Raw genomic sequence first — 6,079 nt, 5'->3', positions numbered from 1 at the left:
GTAATCAACTTTGAGGAATTATGGCTTCTTATCCAATGATTAATCATACATATGACAGATGTGGGGAGAAATGTAAATTTAAGGAAAAGCACATTTTGATCGGATTCTAAAAACCTATCTCGAGCATGCAATCAATAGCACAATTCTCCTAGATGGTCACCTGTAATCCTAAGTATCAGGATAATAAAATGTAGAATTAGGAGGATGCTTTAGAAACTATGAGATGCTCCCACCTTAAGACCTAGTTCAAATGGCTCACCCACAGCTGCCCAGGAAGTGAGAGGCAGAGTGGAGACTAGAACCCAGATCTCCTCCACTCCCCACCCTCTGCCCTTCCCCTTTTCATGCCTGTTGTTAGGTTCTACTTTAAAACCATCAGAATATCCGAGCAGAGATTGGGGTTTTTGTCTTGCCTCATGCTCTATGATAATGAAATTCTAATTGGTAACTTAAAAGGACACTTAGGAATAAAACCCTACAAAGCATTTGGAGCAGGTGAGCTTGGAAACTTGACGATATTCCTCCCATCCACCCAAGAAGCTGTGCTTCCCCTCTAGAGATGGCCACACAGCCATCCCTACCTTGCTGGTATTAGAAGTGCCTCTGTGCTAAGACCTCCTGCTTCCTTAGTTGTGTGTCCTTCCAAAAGGACCACCAGCCCATCTCTCTCAAAGCATCACCCTATTTGCACCTGTTTGAGAGGGGGCAGGTTTACACTTCAATGAAATGTGCACTCCTGCCTCATTACAGCAGCAACTGGGTAAGACCTGGGGTGTTTCTGACCTTTGTGCTGGAGATAATGTGCTTACTTCGCTCACTACAGGACCATAAAAACACGACACAGTGTGCACGACACCAGCTTCCTTAGTCCTTTTAATCGATGTCCGACCCTGATGCTCTTAAAATAAATATTAACCTATTCTCTGAGCTCTCTTAGCTCTTAGCTCTCTGAGCTCATTTGTATATTTGCTCTCAGAGATACAATATATATGGGGCAGAAATGAGACCCAATGACTACAGTCCACGTATATCCTGTTAATAGTCTACAGAACCCAAATGCCACCAGATGCATCCCATTCAACTTTGGAATCAGGGTCAAGAGTTATTCTTTTCAAATTAGAAGAGGGGAGATAGAGTGAGGAGGGGTGTGTTTTGCCCGAGGTGGTCTCTGCAGAGCTGCCGCCTGAAAACCTGCGTTGGAAGCCCAGCGTTCTGTTCCCGATTTAGTACTGCAGAACCAAGAGACTTCTCATCCCCACCGGTGTCCCCAGACACTGGCTCTGCTGTTATCATGACTTGGGGAGGAGGGGGTGGGGATGAAGGAGGATGTCACAGACAGTTGTCAAAGGGATAAAGAGTTATACTTTGGGAACAAACACCTTGACTTTGCTGAGGCATAAACTTCACAGTGGGAAACCATTATTTCAGTGACAAAGCTTTGTGCGGTTGACATTATCTCTTAATTATCTGCATAAGAATGCATTTGTCAAGTTTCAGGAGATGGGATTGATAACAATAAACTTGCATTTCTGCACAATATTTGAAGTCTGAAGGCGGAAGCAGCCCAACACACGAGGAAAGAACTGGAGGCGGCTGTCTGGTCTGCAACCCCATAACCATCACAAAGCCTTGTGACCCACGTGGCCCAACCAGACCACCAGGCTGTGTCCAGCTTCTGGGGCCACAAGGCAAGATTCCTGGAATGTCTTGGCCTAAATGTTCCATGTCTTGGGAAGACACCATTCACCACTGTATCCCAAAACACAGAACCGGTCTGGTTCCCAGCCATGTACACCACAGTTCCTACCCTGGGTGATAATCATGGAGTATTTCACTCTTAGTTACTTCCTGGCCTAGTTAGCCGGGGCAGCAGGATCCCAGCTCCTTCCACCCCATTCTTCCTCCCCAAGATGGCTCTAGCTGCTCTGTAAACACCCGCGGTGAAAAATCTTCAGGGTACTGAGGTGCCTTTCCTGAAGTATATTCACCAGAGCAAGATCCTGCTGTGGTCAGAAACACAGAAGAGCTCTGGTTGGATGACCTGACTCTGATGATATATATTTTTTTAATGTTTACTTACTTTTGAGAGAGAGAGTACAAGCAGGGGAGGTGCAGAGAGAGAGAGGGACAGAGGATCCAGAGCAAGCTCTGCTCTGATGGCAGAGAGCTGATGCAGGGCTCCAACTCCCGAACCTCGAGATCATGACCTGAGTCAATGTCCGACATCCAACCGACTGAGCCACCCAGGCACCCCTCAACCTGACAATACTTTAATTCTTTAAGTCATTGACAATAATTTAATTGTCAGGTAAATATAGCTCCTTTTATAACTCCTTAAGACATATTTGATCTTTTCCCTGCCAGGAAGTTTAGAAGACACTCCCTCAAGGGGCTGAACCCTGCAATATTTCAGGATCTCCACCCAAAGGACAGTGAGGCTCATATGCCTGTATCCAGTAATCTGCTCTGATATTCCAGAGTTTTCAGGTTGGGTGTGCGGGTTAGTGTCCCAACATGATCCTTATTATAGGAAGCCAAGGACAGAAGCTTTGAGAATACCAGCATTTAAAGGATGGGAGGTGGGGACAGAGAAGGAATCTACAAGAGACTGGGAAAGAAAACCAGGCTGCCCACATCGGCCCCTCCTTGCCTGGGTCAGAGAGAGCATCTAGGAGACCCGGAAACTGACTGTAACAGGCCATGGCAGGATGGCCTCCAACTTGTTTACACCTGCCTGTACCCACAGCCTTGAGTGGTTCCCTACCACACGACTCAGGCCTCGCCCATGTGACTCGCATTGGCCAAAGGGACAATAACTAACATGATGCCAGCTGAGACTTGAAAAGTGCTTGCACTTAGAGCCCTGTGGCTGCCACCTGGGAAAACACCCTGACTAGCCTGCTGGGTGATGAGAGGCACACGGCCCCTCCTCCACAGCTAACAACCTGCAGACCCCTAGACTCCTAAATGAGCCCATCCTCGTTCAACCATAGCCAACCTACCGCTGACGCGCTGACGGCCCCTGCATGAGTGAGCTCAGCGGGGATCAGCCTAACAGCCCGGACCAGAAGAACCATACTGAGTGGTTTGTTTTGCATCCACAGATAATAATTGATACACTGACAAGATGAATTCAGATTAGAGATCCCAAGCGTGATCCCAAGTTAATTTTATGTGTCAACTTGACTGGGCCACGGGGTGCCCAGAGATTTGGTCAAACATTATATTCTGGGTGTGTCTGTGAGGGTCTTTCTGGAAGCGATTAACATTCAGATTGGTAGACTGGGTAGAGCAGATTGCCCTTTCCCAGGTGGGAGGGCCTCATCCAATCCACTGAAGACCTGAATACAAGAGAAAAGCCGAGTAAGAGGGAACTTTGCCTGCCTCGGTGCTGAGCTGGGACGCTGGCCTTTTCCCGCCCTCAGACTCGAACACTTACCATGGGCTTTCCTGGTTTTAGTTGGACTGGGATTCACACCACCAGCTCTCCTGGGTCTCCAGTTTGCTGGTTGCAGATCTTGAGACTTCTCAGCCTCCATAATCATGTGATCCAATCCCTACTAATCAGTCTCTCGATACAGATAGACGGATAGACAGACAGAAATATACATAAAGATTATTATAGGTTACAAATATTTTTATAACAATCAATGTATATATAATATTATATACTTATTATATAAGCATATATAATATAAGATCTAATAAATATATAAATCTTATTGGCTCTGTTTCTCTGGAGAACCCTGACCAGTACCCCTCCCTCCCATTTCCTGATAACCAGTGTTCTTTACTCAGGGCTGTTCCAGGAACACACACTTCTCTCCCTTCCCCAGAGGTGGCTGAGACAGTCTGCAGGTGGGACTGGAGCCTTCCAGACTCCTTTGTTCTAATTGCAATCAGCAGTGACTTTCCACTCACTGGTGTCACCCATTAGCTCCTCTGCTCCCCCTCTGCCGTGGGAGTACAGCCTTCACCCTAGAAATGCCTCCCTCCCCTGTGGAGGGAAGAAGGACGAAAGAAGGAAGGTTAGGTCTGATTTATGTTGCACAGGGGCCATTCTTTTTCCTCTCATTCTTCCCCCACAGAACTGAATCCAAAATAAATGAACAGACTTACCCGTTCCTTAGTTTTAATGGAACTAATTATCTGATTGCAGAGTCCCAACTTCTGTGACTGCTTCCATTCTGGCTAGCGTTAGATTGCATTACTATTTTCATTTGTTTTCATTATTATTAGCTTTTAGCAATGAAATGGAGTTAAAATTATTACAGTTTGTAACATGCTTTTTGTACTAATAATTCAAGTACTTTTGAGTAGGAGCTGAGAGCATTAATTTGTCAATCACTTCTGCTTTGTATCTAGTCCTACTTTAAATAGACTAAACAAAAGAAATGAACACTATATATTTCCCCAAAGGATAGAACTTGTAAACATTCAGATATGTTAGGCTTTCATGAAATTATAAACTGTAATTCCAAGGTATATTGCACAAATAATAGGGTATTTCAAAATCAGTGCAGCTGACACACGAAAGCTTCAACTCTGGTTCACATAATAACACAGGGCAGCCGCCTGTGCTCAGAGTCTACTAACCTAGCCAGGATCCAAGGTGAAGGTGAATAAATGCAAACATTTTTGGAGGTTGAGCAGAAGGCCCTCAAGAAGCTCTGAGTCAGGGACCTACGCATTATGGAAAATGAGAGCCTTTTCCAGCTTCTACGCCCACTCAATCGGAAGCAACATTTGAAAAACAACAACAAAATGGGGATAGCCTGAACTACCACTAAGAAATGCCGCATTAATTCTCCCAGGAGTGTTTACAACAAAGAGAAAAGGAAGGACGATCCAGAGCTAGAAATACATGTGGGGTTGTAACTGTGCGTAAATGCGAAACAACCTCTCTATTAAACGTGTTGGAAAAGATCAGCTTGTATCAGTGGAATGCCTAGATTACGGGATGGTTCTTAAATAAAGAAATGCTGTCTTATTACCTTAAAATACATGTAGCACTCAATTGGATTAGGGCAGTATTAGTTCTCTGGGACCCAATTTAATGAATGAATAGGAATGATTCATAATTATCAAATCAATTGTCTCATGTAACTGTGTCTTTGGGGTAGTCTTGAAAACAGGTTAGTCCCTTAACTAGGTTGAGTGCGCTCTCTCTGAAAATCTTGTGTATCTTTCTTACTTGAAGATTTCTCCCCACCCCAAAGCAAAGGAAACCTGTAACTCGGCTCCATTGTCAATGGTTACAGTTCCTGGTCCGGAAGGATTCCCACAGAACGGGGCATAGGGTAGGCTTGTTCTGGTCCCAGGATTGTCTGGCAAGAGGGGAGCACAAGTGGGATAGTGGAAAGGTCCATTTGTGCAGATTTGACTCCTGCTTTTTTTTTAAAGTAGTCTCTATGCCCAACATGGGACTTGAACTCAGGACCCCGAGATCAGGAGTCCATGCTCCACCAACTGAGTCAACCAGACACCTGCTTCTCATTGTTTTTATGCCAACTTTTTATCCCGCCTGAGAAAAGCCAGAATGTTAAGCTTGGCCCCTAAAATTAAACACTTCCAAGAAAACACAGGAGTTGGTATGTTACTGGGTTTCACTCCTACTGCTTAAGACTGTGATTTGGATAATCTCATAGTTCTGACAAGAATATATTTTGTCATTAGTAAGAGGCTGCACGGCACCTGTTCACTAAACCAGGGCTGGTTTTCAAGTCTGGGTTTTCTTTGGCAGAAGAGACCTTGGAAATTGACCAATTGGTTAATCCTGTTGACTCTCTGAGTCTGCCCCCCCTCTCCCCACGTGCCCTGCCCCCCACTCCCACCTCGCAGGCTGCTCAAAAAATAGCTTTTGACTGTGGCCTTTAACAATATGATAATTTATTTAAAACAGATACAGTCCTGAAAGTGACCCACTTAAAATTATTAAAGAGATACTGTGTTTATTTTTGCTGTCCATAAAACAGAAAATGGTTTATGAATATGCAAACCGATCTGATGTAATTAGCATGATTGGCTCCTACCGCACTCCGTTTTATGTGGTTACAAGAGTAGATGCAGAAACTAATGA

This window comes from Panthera onca, chromosome C1 (genome assembly GCF_046562875.1).
Source record: "Panthera onca isolate mPanOnc1 chromosome C1, mPanOnc1 haplotype 2, whole genome shotgun sequence".
Taxonomy (NCBI): Eukaryota; Metazoa; Chordata; class Mammalia; order Carnivora; family Felidae; genus Panthera; species Panthera onca.
The sequence above is the reverse complement of the archived record's forward strand: the minus strand, read 5'-3'. Positions refer to the sequence as shown.